The sequence below is a fragment of the Mustela lutreola genome, chromosome 10 (genome assembly GCF_030435805.1).
Source record: "Mustela lutreola isolate mMusLut2 chromosome 10, mMusLut2.pri, whole genome shotgun sequence".
Classification (NCBI taxonomy): Eukaryota; Metazoa; Chordata; class Mammalia; order Carnivora; family Mustelidae; genus Mustela; species Mustela lutreola.
In genome coordinates, this window is record NC_081299.1 from 63618248 (window position 1) to 63638287 (window position 20040).

The 20040-nt window shown below is 39.3% G+C and overlaps 1 protein-coding gene across 2 annotated transcripts in view; it reads left to right on the forward strand.

Annotated features, from left to right (window-relative positions):
• Positions 1–20040, forward strand: part of ST6GALNAC3 (ST6 N-acetylgalactosaminide alpha-2,6-sialyltransferase 3) — a 527343-nt gene that overhangs the window by 229092 nt on the left and 278211 nt on the right. The window lies entirely within an intron of this gene.

The following is a 20040-nucleotide window of genomic DNA, read 5'->3' on the forward strand; positions in this document are numbered from 1 at the left end:
AAACTCTGATCAGCAGTTACCAGCTGGAGAATAGGCTGGCTTTATTTTCTGGAGGTCAACTAGTTGAGGGACAGCTCTTTGTAGAACTGCAGAGAAGCATTTATATTCTTTAAAACTCTGTAATCCTTAGACCTGGAGCTAGAAAGGCCAAGCTGATTTTAAAATTCTCCATGGCTGCAGAGATAATGGGATTTAAAGAGTTTCCAAATTTAAAGGGGTTAAAAGCATTTAAGTCGTATAATCACTGAACCTCTAAATCTTTGTAGCCATTTGATCATACAGGAGAGAATGGAGGTACATGGACAACTAGAAAGTATGCTACACTGTGCTAGCAGCACTTTTATAAGCAAGAATTTATATCTTGGAGGGAGGTAAAGAATAATGAGCCTTCCAAAATGTGTGAAGTATATAGAAATGATTAATACAATTGTTTTCACTATTTGTTTCTATAAAGTAGGATATATGTGAGGTTAATATTTGCAGATGCGAAGTCCAAGCCTGTTTGAAGCTGTTGGCAAGAAGGGTACAAGTCACCAGAGTGTCTACATCATTGGGCAGAGTTTGGCTCAGATCCCATTGACAGGTCCTTGCCCAGAGATACTAGAGAGGAGACTTCACATGCAGAAAGCTAGCTGCTCCTGTCCCGAGAGCTATTCTTAGCATCCAGGGAGGGATACTGAAAGCTATATTGGTCCATCCCCTTTTGTAGGCACTATCATACTTGAGTCACTACTTCTGGTTAATTCGATTCTTTGAGAATTGTTTCTGTAGCTGCAGGATTTACAGACTTTTTATTAGACATTTATAGTAAAAAGACAAAACGCCATTAATAACATAAATTCGTAGGAGTCTTGCTTGATGTTTATCTTTTCATTGGTTTTAAATTCCTTTTTTAGAAATTGTCCATTTCTTGCATTTGTTGAGTGTCCTAGTAAATTGATAGCCTATATAAAAATGTATCTCTTAGAGAATAGGTTGTGTCACTCTCATCTTCTGTTTCTTTCATTTTTGGTTGTCACTGAATATCCTGTAATGGCTGGATTGTGTTGATCATCTCACAAGTGCCTGTCACAGGTAGAAAATCAAACACGTGACTAAAGTATCTCGTGAACTAATCTCTTGAGGGAAATCCCAGCAAATGTTAAAGACCCTTTCATTTATCTAAATATTAATGGATTGGATCTTGGAGCAGTACCGGATAACTGACCTGAAATGCACTTATTTAATTAGTTACATCAACGAGCTACCTTTAAAATTCTGTTGGTATGGTTTCTATTTATATTTTTCTTTTTTATTTTTTTTGAACCTTGGTATAGTTGTTTTTTTTTTTTTTTAAGATTTTATTTATTTATTTGACAGAGAGAGATCACAAGCAGGCAGAGAGGCAGGTGGAGAGAGAGGAGGAAGCAGGCTCCCTGTTGAGCAGAGAGCCCCATGCTGGGCTTGATCCAGGGCCCTGAGATCATGACCTGAGCCGAAGGCAGAGGCTTAACCCACTGAGCCACCCAGGCGCCCTGAACCTTGGTATAATTTTTAATGCAATAGCTTTACCAGATGATATTGATCATTATTTTGCTCCCACGGAGGGTCCATCTTGGGAGGAAGCATGATTCCTGGAATGAGTTTTTAAGTTTTGAGGGACACAGGCAAGGTTTACATGTCAGTTCTGTAAAGATAACACCATTGTTATTAAAATAGCAGGGTGCTGGAGGCAGAGGGGGAGAGACAGGCTTTATGTTCAGCTCAGAGTCCAACCGACTTGGGGCTCGATCATATGACCCCGAGATCATGACCTGAGCTGAGATCAAGCGTCGGACCCTCAGCCGAGCCACCCAGCACCCCTAGAACAACAGGAGTTCTTAGACACTAGGACGGGCAGTATAAATTGGAACAAGACTTTTGGAAAAAACAGCTTCCTGTTGCCGAGTGAAGTTGAAGATCTGCATATACCATGCCCCAGCATGTCCAGTCATCCATGTACTCACTAGAGGCACTCAGGAGCACACGCAGCAGGAGCAGCATTATTCACAACAGCTAGAACCTGGCAGCAACCCAACTGACTGCCAGAAGGAGAATGGATTCAAATAGTTCTCCATACACCAGAATATGCTACAGCCATGAACATGAAGAAGCTACGTGTATTAGCTTAAACACACGTCTAGAGTGTGCTCTCTGTGACACTGTGGGTGAATGATTTTGAGCCAAAGATGAAAGACTAATAAAATACAGAGTGTGATTCTGTTTACAGATCACAGGAAAAGACAAAACTAAACGATGTTGCTTAGAGACATAGGAGGTAAAACTACAAAGAACAAAAAGAGGAAGAAAATCATCGTCACAGAAATGGGAAGAGCGAAGTGTGCTGTTTGTGATCAGAGTGGGTCTCTGGGATATTTGCAGTATCCGATCTTTTGATCCAGTTGGAAGTTACGGGATGTTCACATCCTATTTGTTAAGTACACATTAACGATGCTTCATTTTTGTACTTGTCTGTTTCATAATAAAAAATTAAAAATATATTCTGAGCCCAAGGAGGGTATTTACTGACCAAGAATCACAGAAAGCATTTCACCTAAGTTAACAGCAGGAAGTAACTAAAAAACTAAGTTAACAGTAGGAAGCAATGGGGCATTAAGCTTTCTAAAACAAACTGATAATATTTGCAATAGGCAACTTCATCTTATGCAGAGACTAACAGGTAACTTATTCCTCTAGTCCATGCGTGTCAGCAGGAGAGGTCCATGCTGTAATATGAGTGTAGGTGATGAGCAGAAATTTTTGCATGGAAGTTGAAAAACAATAAAATAGCATCCAAAAGGAAGGAGAGATTTTCCTCAGACAATTTTAGGCTAACGGTTTTTGCCTAAATTGGGAGGAAAGCTAAATTCGGTGGCTCTCTACCTCCTTTTTCACTGATTTCCTCTTTCCTTCTCACAGTTCCACCCCACCCCTGTGTCCACGCTTCACTCTTCCTCCCAAATGCTGTGTGTGCCAGTCTTCGCCAGATAATGGCTTCAGATGTAAACGTCCCCAGAGATGGTTGCATTTCAATATAGCTTGCATTAAATAAAGGAAGAAAACGTCTTCAAGAACCAAAGTCATATAGCTTAAATGATAGGTGGTAGACTTGATCTCATGAGGTACACAGCTTCTGTAGTGTGACCCTCAAACCTTACCTCAAAGGTAGCCACCCACTTCTATGTCCCTATTCACTCTATTTTAACCTGGAGACGGGGCAATAGGTAGAGCTTAGCTCAGTCAAGTGGTCACCAAGCTGATGTGTTTCTTTTAATATCTTGGTCCTTGAGGCTTTCTCAGAAGTTTCTCAGAAGAAAGCACAGCTTTTTAGAAACCAACAGACTTCCCAGAATTTTTTGAGCATGTAAACATGCCAGCAATGATTTCTAAACCTAGAACATCTACAAACACGATCATTGCTGATGATGGCTTTATTGCCTGATGCTGTAGCTGGACGAGATGCTAAACAAGTTTTTTATGAACAAAAGTGTTTACAAGAAAGAGTATCTCTCCACCGTTGTCTAAAACAAAGTGGGAGTGGGGGTGGCAGAATTAGGTCAAAGATGAGTGGATGTTGGGAGAACTGGATTTCTTGGAAACAAAAAACGGATTCTCCAGTTATCTTTATTTTTTTTTTATTTTTAAGAAGATTTTATTTATTTATTTGAAAGAGAGAGAGATAAAGAGCACAAGCAGAGAGAGCAGCAGGCAGGGGAGAAGCAGGTTCCCTGCTGATCAAGGCGCCGGATGCAGGACTCGATCTTAGGACACCGCGATCATGACCTGAGCTGAAGGCAGACGCTTAGCTCTGGTAATCTTTAAAAATATGAGCTCTGGTCCCCTGGGCTTGGCACAGGTGGAAGTATAGGCAATCTTATGAATCTGTGACAGTCTGTTCTGAAGGCCTCATGGATAGTAAATTATACTCTGTTCAAGCTTGGGTTAATTTTATAAATTACCTAGTTCCTGAGAGACCTATTTTCAAGTGAAGTGCAAGAAGTAAAAAAGTATAAGGAATATGAGAAAGACAAACAAGTGGACTTGCTTTTATTTTAAATTGTTGGAGGATATTTCCTGGTTTAGGCCTATGAAAAGGAGTATGTTTTGAAAACTATGAATACTATTCTAGAGGAGTTTAATTGAAATGATTAAAGTACCCGTCCCACCAAAACAGTGACAATTTAAATACAATGCAGTTAGTGATTGGCTCCCATTCTTTGCCCTTTGGCCCTTCTCTTTCTTAACCAATAAGGGCTAACGTTCTTATCTTTGGGGGAGGAGCAGTCTTGAGAGGCCGGGAAGTAAAACCCCTTCCTACAGGGGAGGTGGGAGCTGAAATGCTGTAAGTCTCTCCGGCCACAGAACCCAGAATTCCTGGCCACTACTTGTGTTTGATTTGTCATCAGGCATGGTGTACTACAGAACTGAAGCTGGGACTCAGGGAGATTTAGGTTTTGCAGTAGGCCCTGTGCTCCCTCTGTGCTCCACCCCCACCTTTAATTTCTGACCCACTAGCTGCTCAGATGACCAATGTCACTACTGTGTTAATGCAACTCTGCGTTTTAATAGTACTGCGTGTGGGGGACCCCATCTATATAGTGTTATGGCAGAGTTACTGTATTGTCATTTGACCTTGGACATGGTAAAAAGCATATGACCGTGAGTGTGTTTCCAAAAAATCTGTATCAGTGCTTAACAGTAATCTATGCACTCTGCTTTCTCCTTGATGCAGGTGTTAATGATTTGTTTTAAAGTAGTTACTGTGGCAGGTAGAGAAGGTGTATAAAAGGCTAAGATACTGTAGGGCTTGGTTCAGGTAGCCATTGTTTCTCCCTGTTTGAAATCATGGCAGATTTTGAGTAAAGAGAAGGAAATGAACTTCAGGCTAGATTCTGTTTGGTTTCTAGACCATGGAATCAGTCATTGTGTTGTCTTTTTTGTTGGGTGACCTGGTGTGAAGACATTGCTCAGAGCAAGGAACCAGCAACTTATTTGCATTAACTATTAGATAAGAGATTCAAGCTCTGGCGATCAATAGGATGCCCAGCCAGATCTTCCTGGTGATCAGTGAGGGTGACAGATGTCTCCCTCACATCTGATAAGAGAGTGTAACATGCTGGAGCTGCAGAGGATTTCTGGTATTCCTGGAAGAGTGCCCTTTCTGCTGGTACCTAAAGATGAGCTAAGGGAAGAAACACAGGATTTCTGGAACATAGCAATCAAGTTGTAGGGCTGCATATTGATTTGCGTAACAATTTAATGAGGCCGAAATATGCCTCTTTTAAAAATGAGACCATTTTAAAGCCTCAAGTAGACTAAATAAGAATACTTAGGATCAGTTGCTGTGACAGACAGGCCGTACTAGCCTAATTAAAGATGTGCATAACATATTGATGTTGCAATAGAATTTCCTGAATTGTGGTTATAGCAACAATTAAGGAATAGAACTGACTTTCTTGGCAATAAACGCACACACTCCACAAATTCAAATAAATGTACACATGTAACTAAAGCTGACATGAATAGGTTTTCTATATTTGGGAATATAGGCTTTGGGTTTTTCATAAGTATAGTGAGAGCAATTATATGCAAATGAATGTTCCAAAAGTTTAAATCTGATCGATTTAATTGTTAATTAAATTCTGAATATTCACATTTGTGTAATCGTAAAGTAAGAGAAATTTCAACTATTAAATTGTTATAGAAAAGGAAACAACTAAATTAACATACCATAAAGATTACTTATTTGGCATGTGCATATTAAATTCATCATTTTTAAGATAATTTATTTTTTTCCTAAGTGTAAAGGCATATATTTATTGAGTGGAGAAGAGATGATGTTTCTCAGTGTGGTCATGAGGTATAAACTCCCCAACAGTCGCTGCATGTCAAGGCAGTCTCTGCTCCAGAGCCTCATGGGAGGGACAGACGTAATTATGGGCTGGAAAAGCTCCATGAAGCTTTCATGGGAAGTGAGACTTGTGCATAGGAGAAGGATTTGGATGGCATGGAGAGAAGAGAGAAAGTTGAGCTAGGGAAAAGAGCAAGAGCCAAAGTTCTGATTAGACCCTGTCCATTTTCCTTCAGCTCCTACCACTCCTAGTAGGCCAAGTACACTAAACCAAAAGTTACAGTGAATGCCTACTGTGGGTGTTCCATTTCTTACCTCTTTCTGGTTCAAGAGATTAGGCAAGAGGCTAATCTCTTGCCTCTAAATTTTGTTGGCTAGTGACATCAAGTCTTGTAGCACTCATACTTTGGTCCTGCTGTACCGAAAACTACATATGGTGTCACTTCTAATAATGCTTCCCTCTATGTACCCCCAACATAGACAAGGCATCCCTTGCCCAAGGAACCCCTGAGGAATGCCAGAGGCCTGCATGATCCTCTGACTTTCCAGAGAAGGAAATCAGACACATGAGGGGTCAATAAGTAGGCCCATCTGCCTGGAATGCAACTTACTCTAGGGAATAGAAGATAAACAATGCATTCATTGGGGAATGATAATGTAGGTTGGGAATGGGATCCCTGAAAAGGGAAAAACTATGCATACTTGGCAAAACAGTAATATATACATACATACATACACATTCATGAACCAATATAAACAATACGGAAAAGACATATATACACACACACACACACACACACACACCCCTATATGCATGTGATCTATACATACACACATGCTTACAGAACAACTTATACTTTCTTAAATACACACAGACTGTATGAATATATACTGTATTACATAATTAAATGGTTAAAATACAGGATTAGTCAGTTAGGTATATGTGGTGTCTCTTATGCTTATCTCCTCTTCACTGCCTCTTTATTACAGAAATAATCCCTCCCTTCTGATGACAGAGGTGAACAGAAAATTCAGGCTAGTAATGGACCAATCAAGTGATTGGCCGCAAGATGGACACATGGCTCAAGATAAGCCATTTTGAACTGGTCCCAGACTTTATTATTTTCCTGGGTAATGCTGTGCTCTTTTCTTTAGTTGTAGAGCTCTTGAGCTGGGATTCTCTGGATGGCAGTGGCTGTGTTCCCTGGAGGGGGCAAGACCAAGACAGCAAGAGAAGCAAAAATCAGTTGCAGAGCTAAAGCGAGGACCTGAACAAATGCTCTGGTGCTGAGACCAGTCAGTCTACCCTCCTCTGTGGTTTGGGCATATAACCTAATAAATCCCTCCTTTCTATGTGTGCTGCCTTGAACTATGTTTTGGTCACTTGCAACCAGAGTCCTAGCTGATACATACATTATATGTTAAAGGTATTTTATAAAAACAATAACCAAACATTCTGAAACTCATTTTTAAACAAGGTGCTGCCTACAGGATGCCAGGAGCTACCTTTCCAAACCCATACTTCATAACCACTGGAAGGCTTTGTGCAAGGAGACACGTCTGTCACTCCACCAGTCAGCTCAGACTGTGAGCTAAGACACGTGCTGTCTTCCTCATCAGGGACATATGTTTAGGAAACTAGCTTGTTCTTTTGAGAGGGAAGTAAAGGTCATGATTTCCCAAGGTCATTAAACCAGAAAAGGGCCAGACAAGACTGATTACTTACTGACTTTCTAGTCTTACTCAACTGATAAATCATATAGTTTTATTATAATTATTCAGATGAAATCTTCCCTATTGCTATGAGGCATCATCAGTCAAAATAGATTGATTTTCACTTTACAAATCACATTTGTTATTGATGAAAGATCCATTATTATCATAGTTTTCAACGTAGTAATTTGTTCCCCAGGAAGATACAGGGAATTTTATTTCATTACAGAATCTTAAGTAGATAAATGCCCGTTTCCCAACTGCCATGTTAACACACTTGATAGGGGCCTATGAAAAATTGAAATTCATTTGTGACAAGCAAAGAAAGACAAAACAGAGCACCCACAAAAAAGCATCCTGATTTGAGAGTTGAAAAAGATGACAGAATTAGGGCCCCAATGGTAAGAGTTTTGCTTCAGCTTTTCTCAAGTTCCAGCCTGACAGAATGACTAGCACAAAAACCATTCATCATGTGGCAGTTAGTATTAACCATGAATAATAGTCAATTCCAAATATTTAATAAGTGCTTGCTCAGTTCTAGATTTCAGCTGTGCTAAGGATCAGCAAGAAACCCCGCTTTCCAAAAAAAACCAAAATTGGGGTTCACCAAGGAAGAGAATGAGAAAGACCCAGTTACAAGTGTCCTAGAACAATACCATCTAAAGGGCTTTGACATTTCATCACAACAGATTTATTCCACTGCTGTTAAGGATAGAGAAAAAAGTAATTTTCATTAAACAATTGTACTCAATGTCTGGAGGATAATTTGTCACTAAGTTAGCATTGAGCTGTGATTTCTCCGGCCTAGTGATTTTCCAGAGTAGGCTTACAAAGGCTTACATACAAAAGAAAAATATTTATTAAAGAATTTTCATTTCAAAAGTAACTCTACATCTCCTATATCAAGTAGTATCCTGCAAGACTTAGGAAATGGTATATCTGGTTCATTGAGCAATCTGGCTAATGGAAAAATTTTAAGTAGTTAATAAATAGATGATTGATTTAAAAGGAAAAGGAAATGAAGAGTTCTGGTCTGGCAATATGGTGGTCTACGAGAACATGACAGCACTCTTGCTGTCATGCTGGATAAATAGGTTGCCTTATTTAATGCCCAGCTGACACTGCCAGAAAAAAATTAAGTCTTTAGGCACCAGGAACTCCAAAGGAATGGGAATATATGTAAGCATGAACTTGGATGTTGTGGTTTCCTGGAGTTTTATTAATATCAATAATTGAGGGGATACATAATATTGACCCCCCAGGAACAGAAGGCAGGGCCTCGGTCCACTAACGAACACAGAAGAGTGAGAACTGTCTCCACCCCACTCCCTGTCCACACACAGCCCTAAAGCTGGGCCCTTAACAGCTCTGCCCTAGTGAAAGGGGAGGCTGGGGAAGAAACCTGAAACCTGGCACAGAGCGCCAATAAGGAGGCTTATTTATATCTTTGGTTTCTGGATAACAAAAAATCATCCCTGGAAATTCAAAATGCTAGACCTCTATCCTGGTGGTCTTTCAGTTTGAATTTTACTACTTAAATTTCTAGGCAACCAGCAAGATGAGAAATCAACTCCATATTTGGTCTCTAGCTAGTGATAAACTGGGGTTAAAGTGACTAGAACTCCTGGGGAAGGTGTTCCCACAACTCAGACACAAGTGCACCATTAAAAATGATAAGACAGAAGGAAACTGTGTTTACTGTGAGGATTTGCACGCTTTGCTATGGAAGATATCTCTGTTGATTACAGTGTGTTCCTCTGTCCTTAGTTGTGGTCTTCCATCATATGCTGTGCATTTGCTCTCTCATCCTCCTCAGTGGGAGAATTCTCAGTTCCCAAATGTACCTGGTTCCAGGCATTTGGCTGGGACAAGGGATCATGGACCCGTGTACTTAAGCATTTCACACGCCATCATTTCTTTTCGTCCTTACAGACTACATACTATTTTACTGATTTAATTTATTTTGCAAGGCCCCAAATTGGTGATTCTGTGCCAGTGACTTTAGTCGTCCTGTGAGGGCAAAGGCAGAGCCCGAGATTACATTGGTCAGCAAATTTTATTCAATGGTTTAAACGGGGTTGGTCAGTTCATCAAGTCAGAAAGGTCACTGGCTCATAATTGCTGAATGCACTACAATCTGAGCCCCATGGTAGGTTCTGGAATTATAAAGATAAAACACTTTCATAATGTCGAATGGTGATAAGTGAGGTAGAGTAGTGTATGTGGAGGATTATTTTAGCTCTTGAAGTGTAGGCCTAGAAAGATAGTTTGGAGACAGTAGCTCCAAATATTCAGTATAATGGTCTCTGTCAGGATTGTAACTCTAGGTGACCTTTCGCTTAATTGTGTTTTCCATTTTTTCTGTGATGAGCAGGTATTGTATTTGTTATTAGAAAAAATTAGTAGAATTAAGCCCTTTATTTTTAAAGCAATGTTTATCTGTGAAATATTTTAGAGCTGTTTTCATCTTTGAAAAAAATTGAATTTAAGATATCTAGATAAATGTATTGGAGTATTTTAAAAGTGAGTACTCTCCCATTCCTTAAGTGTGGGTTGCTTATAATAACTTCCTTCTGAAGAGTACAATATGGAAAGGGGAAAAAAATAGTAATTTTATAGTGAGAAACCTGACAAATACTACCTCGGCCAGGTGAACAAGGTCAACATCAATAGTGATAAATCATGTGGGTAGTATATACCCTTGATGTGATGCCATGAAATGACACTTTGCCTCTACACTCTTCTTCTCTCAAACCCATAACTCCTGTGTAATCATGAGAAGAACCCTAGACAAATATAAATTGAGGACCATTCTGACCAGTACTACTCAAAACTGCCAGGGTCATAAAAACAAGGGAAATTTGAGAAACTGCCAAAGCCAAGAGGATCCTAAGGAGACATGACTGCTACCTGTAATGTGGTATCCTGGATGAGTTCTTGGAACAGAATAAGGATATTAGGTCAAAACTAAGAAAATCTCCATAAAGTATGGACCTACTAATAATTTACCAATATTGGTTCATTAATTATAGCAAATGTATCATACCAATACAAGATTTTGATAATAAGGGAAACTGGAGGTGGAGTATTTGGGAACCCTCTGTATTGTCTTCTCAATTTTTATGTGAATCTAAAACTGTCCTAAAATAAGAAGTTAATTTTTAAAAATGGCAGTAGATTTTCGATCTTTGTATCTGGAAGGTTGGGCTTGCTATTAACTGAGATGAGGAAGACCACAAAAAGAGGTGGTTCAAAATAATTTGAAATTTGTAATAGTCCAGCTCCACAGCAAGGGATGTATAAGACAAGTGCATTGTGAATACACCATTGTCTTAATTTTCTATACTGAATACAATAGATAGTTTTGGGAAAAAGTGAGTATCCTAGAAATAATTCCCATAGTCCTCAAAAAAACTTAAAAAATCCAAATTTTTCAAAGATTCCTGCAAAAACACATTGGAAACCAATCTGAGCTTTTAAATTCCTGTTAGTTATCCCCAAGCCCTTAATCAGTTTCCTCTATTGTTAATGCAGCCCACTTTTTGGCAATGCAAATGATTTGTAGAATTCCTAGAAGGAAAGATTCAAGTAAATAACTTCTTGATTCTGTATGGTATTATATTTTGCCAATAACTAACTTTTTCCCATATTTTTAAAAGATTTTATTTATTTATTATTGATTTTAGAGAGAGTGTGTGCAACCTGGGAGGAAGAGGGAGGGAGAAGGAATCTCAAGCATACTCCCCACTGAGCACGGAGTCCCATTCGGGTCTCAGTGTCACAACCCGGAGATCATGACCTGAGCTGAAACCAAGAGTCAGAGGCTTAACTAACTGAACTGCCCAGGCAACCCTTGCCAATAACTTTCTAATAAGGCCCAATAATGTTTATTGGATGGAGGACACTTACTTACATATCTTTCAGTTATCTTTCCCAGAGCTCACAAGATGAGGTTTTCCAAAGCATGTCCCCAGAAGGTGTCAACAATTACATAACAGGAGTAATTATAACAATGATAATAATAAGCCAACACATACAGTGCTTGCTATGTTCCAGACACTATTCTAAATACTTTACATATTCTTATCTATTTAAATCTCGTAATTCTAATAATTAGGTATTATTATCATCCCATTTTGCAAATGAGGAAACAAAGGTTCAGAAAAGATACCTTGTCGAAGGTTGCATGGCCTTTTGAGTGGAGTTGCTGAAATTGGTACCCTGACTCCAGAGCCTCTGCTCTTCACCACCACATGTACTGCCTCTTAAAATAAGAGCTCACATGTATATAGAGCAAGGACATCTCTGCTCCCTGAAAGATGGAGAACTTGAGGATGAGCCGAGGGACTACTTTCTTCCTCAAAAAATGCCTCTTTCACTTTTCTTATATATGCCAGAAATGAGGTAAATGCCACCGAAGCATTGTGGCAACTTCAAATGTCCTGTATAGGTAATGTCCCCCTAGGTTTAGTATGTGGAAGCACTGTGCACCTAGGTTATATTTTTTCTGGTCTTTGTTGTTTTCTCCCAAAACTCTTGAGACAGAAGTAGTTTCATTTAAATATCCTATTGCATTAGTTTTCTATTTAGTCTTTCTCTATATGCAGACAGGGTTATGAAGTTATAATTGTGGTATATATAGAAGGTTGTGTATATTTTTTACATCACTAACCATTTATCACTACATTCATTATTCTATAATCCCTTTTCCCTTTGTTTCAGGAAGCCCATTATATGGTTGTCTTGCATTTGTTTGTTATACTGCACTCTTGTGCAGGTCCAGTTTGTTTGTGAGGTCCAGTTAAGTTTTAGAAGTTTCCTTTAGATTGTTTCTGTGTGCAGTCTCAGTGTTTTTAAATGATCTTTTTCTCCCTTTTCAAAATTTTATGGCATTAACTAGAACTTATCATACAATTGTAAACAATAGCTTCTAAAGAGATTTTAAAAAAGAGTGCTTCTAATGTTTGATCACTCGGTATAAAATTGACCTGACTTGAATTTCTTTACCATATTAGGGAAGAATCCAATTGCTTTTAAAATCATTTTTCTAAAATCATATTTATATGTGTTAAATTTTGTCAGGTGACTTTTTGGGCATCTATTGAAATGACTATTTGATTTTTCTCTTGAAACTTATCAAGATTGTATTTTCTTGTTTTGAATCACCTTTACCAACTGATTTCCTTTTTTTTCTTAGTGTAAGCATTAGTCAGAATTCTTCAGAGAAACCTAACCAACAGAAGGTGTGTATATATAGAGATTTGTTTTAAGGAATCCGCTCATGTGATTATAGAGGCCTGGTGAGTCCAAAATATGATGGGGTAGTCTAGCATTCTTGAGTTGCAGTTTGAGTCCAAAGACAATCTGTTCTTAAAGAATTCCTTTTCTCTGGGTGAGGTCAGCCTTTGTTCTAGTAGGCTTTCAACTGATTGGATAAGGCCCACCCACATTATGAAGGGTACTTGGCTATACTCAAAGTACAATTTAAATGTTAATCTCTTGGGGTGCCTGGGTGGCTCAGTTGTTAAATGTCTGCCTTTGGTGCAGGTCATGATCCCAGGATCCTGGGATTGAGCACCGTATCGGGTTCCCTGCTCAGTGAGGAGTCTACTTCTCCCTCCCCCACACTCCCTGCTTGTGTTCTGTCTCTTGCTGTCTCTCTCTTTCAAATAAATAAATAAAATATTTTTAAAAATTTAAAAAATAGGTGTTAATCTCTCCCAAAAAACAATTTCACAGACACATCCAGAATAACATTTCACCAAATATCTATCCATCATGGCTCAGTAAGTTAACATGTAAAATTAAGTATAACAGTATATAAGGCTTTTAATGAATCAATGAATTTAAAAATATCTCACAGTATGAGTTATGTAACATTATTCTCCCATATTGTGGATAAGGATGTCAAGACTAAGAAGGTTATACAACTTGTTCCAAGTCACACTTGCTCCTGGTGGCAGGGCTGAGTCTTCAACTCTGGACTCCAGAACTCTAGGGTTAGTCATATGATCGAGAGCATCCAGTGTGTTAACATGTTATTCTCCATACTGGCCCCTACTTCCTTTGGTCAGGGTTCAGTTGCCTGTGTCTTTCATATGTCACTTGGTCTTTTCTGCTTTTGTGGGTTGGATGATGAGTAATAAGAGGTGAGATTATACTTATTGCTGCGAGCTGATGTAAGTTGATCACTTTGCCGCAGTCTGCATCTGGGCTGAGTACAAAACTGAAGCTCTCTTCCTGACTTTTTACTCTATTGTACTGGTAGGCATAACAACCATAGCACCACCATTCTTGCTGTCTTGCTGATGAGTTGACCTCATACTTCTCTCCTTATATTTTTCAAAAGACATAGGCTGTTTTGCAAGTGATTTAAGCCCTGTTTCAAAAGCAGAATGGTTGATGACAGTGTTTCATCCCTGGCTGCACTGAGCCTTTTAACCCTGTATCCTTGCAATAATATGAGCTTTCTGGCAGGATATGTTCAGGACAGCCTTTCAGGGCAAAAATGTTGATATTCCCAAATTAAAGAGCTCATGGTCTATGGTAATATATTCTCTTGATTTAAAATTAGGTGGAAATTGGTATAGCTTGTCAGAAATCCACAGAGGATGAAAATGAGGCACAGTTTTGGGTGCTCAGCTATAAGCCAAATAGCCCTTGTGTTTCTTTCTTGAACATCTACTTCAAAGAGGCAAATTTGCTTTTGACATCCATGGGAGCATGCATATGAACTGATTCCAGTCCCCACATCATCTCCAGAATTATTTATTTGTTTGTTTGCCTATTTATTTATTTATTTGTTTTGTGCACGGGTCTGTGGCCAATTTGCTTCTTTGTTTCTTGAAACCAGCACGATCATTATAATTCTCCTTTTCATTAAATAACTCACTCTCAGCCCGTTGTTGTTATCCTCCACTTAGAGATTGGGAATGGAGTCACCTAACATGAGGTCATTCATCTCTTCAGCGAGTGCTGTGCCTGTATTGCAAATTCTTATGGTGACAAAAACACGGGAAGCATGGCAACAGAATCATATTCACCACCTGAGCCACCTTGACATTTTCCTGCTAGTAGGAAGCTTTCTTTTTTCTCTTTTGCTTTAAACTCAGAAGAATGCATCCTAAATTCTGTAGGCTACCTAATCATGCCCATGAGCTTTCTCTTTTCAGTGCAGCCTGCCCCCATAACTGGTTTTTTTCTGTAAGCGATGCTAAATATGCAGAAAGCCAATTAGGATGTTTCACTTAGGATTCCTTTGCTTAACTGTTTCTCAGAGCTTATGTGGCATAACTGCTCGAAGAAGATGTTAGAAGAAGAATAACATGTTCTCTATTGGTCTTGTGAGTTCTCACCTTCATGCCTTAGCTCAGACTGGACGGCTCCTACCTGTCATCGCTTTGTGTAGAAAATCTACCCACCCCTCAACGCCCTATCCAAACGCTATTTCCTCCTTGTTGGTTTGCCTGATTCTCCATAGAAGTCAGGATTCCTTCCTGTGAACCCCTCAGCACTTTCTATTGTCACTACTATTGATAAACACTTGCATAATTCTTCTTGCCTTACAAAGTTTATAAACATATTATCCCATGTAATAAATGATCTTGTGAACCTGATATTGTCTCTGTTTGAATTAGACACATTAAATAAATGAAGCACAGAGAGACTAATTTGTTGAAATGCTGCACACTGTCAGCTGTCTTCTGACATTCAGTCTCTTCCTTTACCAGCTATATCCTTTCAGTCTTAAACTATTTTCCTCATCTTAGCTAACCCTTACGGAGCACCTCTTTTTTGCCAGACATCCTTCTAGGTGGTTATATGCAGCAGAAATAATACCTAACACCAAATTGCAGAAATAATACCTAAGCTTCTTGCCAGATACTTAGTCTTCAAAGCAACCCTATGCAGTAGATATCATTATCATCCCACTGTTTGCTGGTGATGACTCTAAGAGACGGAGAGCTGAAGTAATTTACTCAAGAGCAGATAGCTGCAGGAAGTTACTGGGAGCGTCATAGTCTTTCCACATCACGAATATGGTGTCTAGTCCGTGAAAATGCTGTGGAAACTCAGAATTATCAGATGCCACACTTCAGCCACCAAAGAAAGATTATCCATCTCCTCTGCATTTCAGATCTTTCAGTAATGCATTCCATAGACAGAATATAAACGCCATCAAGGACCATAGTGATCAGGAAGTCAGTTCGTTTTTCAGCCTTTGCTCTGCAAGATAGGGGAAGAGCAGAAGAAGGTAAAAATAGATAGTGTGCGCTAACAGATGATACCTAGCATAGCTGTGATGCTGATGTGAGGCTCTTGGCCGTTCCTTCTGAATAAGACCCTGTTAAGATGGTTGTCGGATATTGTCACTCAGATCTGTAGTGGTTTCACCTGACCAATGCAGGGGAGATGAACAACCGTATAGTTTGATGTAGTGGAATACAGGACTGAGGAAGGAGTGGATGTTTTCTACGGCTTATGAGCAGGTGCCCATTCCATCTTTAACGGAAAATTAACCAGGCAAACAAATGCCTAAGGACTATATCCAGATGTGTTCCTAATGCAGTCACTCAGTGGATATGCCACCATCCAAAGGCTTCTTTAATCTTTCAGCTAAGTAATGATTGAGGAGAACCTTTGTTCCCCCTTTCCTGCTCAAATGCTGCTTCATTAACATTCTTGTTCGGAGCCATCCTCTCCTAAGTGTTCTGCAATTTACCCCTCTAATTGCTGGATAGATTGCTCTCAATTCTTCATCTAACCCAGTTGCTTGCAGGTTCCTTCTCCAGTAACAGTCTTAGCACGAAAGTGTCCCGTCACCGAAATTCCCCACTACCTCCGACTGATTAGGGCGGGCTTTGAGCTGATGAGTATATGTCTCCGGGGGGCCTTTGTTTGAAAAAGTGTCAGAGACTCTGTTTATGGGGGAATGAGTGTAAATGTAAATGTAGACATTTGTTTACCAAAAAGAGTGGTAACTGAAGAATTACTAGCTAATAATCACCCCACTTGTCGGTGTACTGTGTCTTTTCCAATTAGTCCTCTCTTTTTATGAAGAAACCTGCCTAGAATATCTCACGGATTTTTCTCCCACAAGTGTGCTTTTGGGAAGTTTCCTGGAAGATTGATCGGAACACAAGGATTTCAGTTCATGGCGTCCTGTTAATCAGCTCAGATTTGTTAAAGTCATTAGTGTTATAAATTTCCTTGTACTCACAGTTTTCCTTACCTGGAGTTAATTCTGTGTCAGTGCATTAGTGTGGGCAGAGTACCTTCCACCAATTCAGTGTTTTTAATGGAGCTTACTTGGTTTAATAACAACGGAGATCCCCAAAGGGAAAACAAGGTATTTGGTTCAGATGTCTTGTGGGAGCTGAACCCACCAGAATGTTCTGCTGGGGGACTCATCACTAACCTGCCAACACTGGTTTCTGGATCCCATCAATTCCTTTTCACGGAAGCTGTGAAGTGAGGTGCACTTTCTTTGTCTAGTCGTTTCTTTTTCCTTGCTTTTAATGCATGAAAGAGTCATAGGAACATTTGGAAAAGTTGGGACTTGGCAACTTGTAAGATTGATTTTCCTTTGTTGGTCCCCATAATAGTCAGATAGAGATAAGATACTTAACTTCACTGGGCTCTAAGTTGCCTTCTATAGAACAGGGTAGACACCAATTCTTGGAAAGAAATAAGGCTGTGATGAGTCAGGTTTCCACCATGTGTAGGCTCTGCTAGGGGTTTAGGGCTAATGGCATTCCTTGAGGGAGTGGAGAAGGTGGTTACAACGTTAGAGCTTGTGTTGTGAATCCATGTAGAGTCCTTATGACTGTTTGGTCTACAGACTCTGACATGTGCCTGTCTCTCACTGCACCCCTCCTCACAGAGCTTGGTGCTTTGGCTGTGCTGAATCACTTTGAGTTCCAGAATGCACAGTATACTTTACACCTTTCTGAATTTTCAAATGCTTGCCCCTCCCCTCATTTACCTGGTGAGCTACTCAGCTTCCAGGCCTTTTCTGATAACCTCCTCTTTCTTGGTGGGCTTGTGTTCTTGCGTGGCCTCAACATGTATCTATCAGAGCCTCTTTAACTGTATATTGCTAGTACTTGTGTGCAGAGCTGACTTCTGCTCCATAACCATGTGGCACTTACAGGTAAGATCCTCTTTATATCCCAAGCCCCTTTCATTTTCTTTCTGCCAAGATTAGTGCCTCCACTCAGAGAGAAGCACATCCAAAAATATTTTATAATGTGTGAATTTCAGTGTGGTGTTTATTTCAGCCCTAACAGAAAAACAGATTGATTTTATCCAGAGATGTGCTTCTCCTCACACATAGTATATTCAATGGGTAGAAATGCTCAGCAAGATTTGTATTTTAAAATCACAGGAAGGAGGATAAGCGATCAGAAAATATGAAGGCAGAGTTGAGTTCAATATAAGTAATAACTTTCTGGGCATCCAAACTCTTCAAAGTTGGAATGTGCTATCTTGTCAAATAATGGGGTCTCATGACTGGAAGTGTTCATACCAAGACTCACAGGGATGCTGTCAAATATATAGTCTTACATTGTTTTGGAAATAAGTGCTTGCCAAAGATCCTTTCTAATCTTAAGAGTCTATTTTTATCTCTGTAATTCAGTTCAAATATTATTAAGTTCTCATAATTTCCAATTATGGAGTTGATATCCATCAATTTATCTCAACCTTCATTAAAAATTTTTTATTAATCCAACTCAATGAAACAATTATCTTCTGCCTCACTCTCCAAAGAATCTAACTGTCCTCGTTTATCCATGTTTTGTTTTCCTCCTTGTCTATAAATACATGGTAAAATTCCCAAGACTTTTAAAAGACCTATCAATTTAAGTCAATCAATACTTGAATAATGGGCCAGGTGCAATAGGACATAGTGAAGATATTAAAATGATTATGGTAGCTAACATTTATCAAGTGCTTCCTGACACTTTACATATATCAACACATTTGTTATTTACAACAATGCTATGTGGCAGGTAAGTAGTTTCCTATTTTATACATTAGAATCCTGGGACTTGGGAAAGTTAAGTGATTTGCCCAAGATCATAGAGGTACTAGGTAGAAACCCAGGAATCTGAACCTGTAACTTTAAGCATTACTGACTTTTGATGAATAAATTTAATAAGATACTATCTCTTACCTTCAAAGATGATTTCACCTGGTAGAACTACATGTGTTTATTATACACCGGACAAGGCGGTGCTTGCTTTTACTTATTCTGAAGATTTCTGCCTTCGTGCTTCTCTTTGCTGTTATTGCTTCCTAGCATTCTGGCAATGGCATCCATGCTCCTTTGATCTACAGCATTTATGATTTTCTAAACTTGCTGTCTAACTATAGCAAGTTTGAACTGAGTCTGAACTCAAAGGAATGGGATTCTGTCTCCATGATTACTTTAATTATCCTCCCCTGAATGTCTCCCTTTATATTTTGCTTTTGTGGGAACCACAAAAAAGTAGGGTGCAGTGATCTACCAACAGACTGATTTCTTCTATGAGCACACCTTAGACCTTGTAAAGTATAATTTAGAGAAGCCATTTTCAAATTTTAACATTCACCTGAGATTAGGCAAAATACCAGTTGCTGGGCCCCAGGCCCAGCGTCTCAGATTCATTTGATCTGAGATCAGTTTCAAGAGTTTAAATTTGGAATGTGTTCTCAGGTGGTGCTGATGTTTCTGGTACTGGGACCATGCTTTGAGAGGCTGGGCTTTCTAGAGGTTAGACCGGGTCACAGATAGCAGAGGTGTGTTTAGAAAGCTTCACAGGTGATGCTAATGCACACCCAGGAGTTACACATATTCAAGCTAGAGTAATATTCACATATTACTCTAGCTTGTCAAAAAGCTTGAGTCAGTGCCATTCAATCCTCTACTGACTTTGTTAGTTTGCTCTGAGTACTCTCTACATTTGTCACTCCTTGGTAACATGCCCACACCTACTTGCTTCAAAAGATCTTTTGGGAGCAAAACTCAGGCTGATATCTATCTCAGTAAAGACCAAACAAGTAATTAATTGTAGATTTAATATACCTCCTTTTCCCAGTAATGTTTTCCAGTTACCACACATGGCACAGCACATGGCAGGTACTCAAGGAATGTGTGGGATGAATGACTGTCTCTTACAATAACACCCTTATTCCATCAGGCTAGGTTGACTGACCATATATCTCTAGCATGCTAGAATGATAACCTACTTCTGATAAAATTACTGATTTTATTAATCCAAAAGAGCCATGCAAAATTGTTTTCCTCTTTGTGCTTGCTATTTTCAGTTTTCTCGACTTGGGCTCAGCCAGTAGTGCCATGGCTTGACGGGCTACATTGATTTTAATAAGGAGTCCTATTTTGATGAAGAATAATAAACAGGTCTGGAGGGCAGGGTCATACTCCCCAAGTCTGCCTGACACGAGGCAAGGATGAA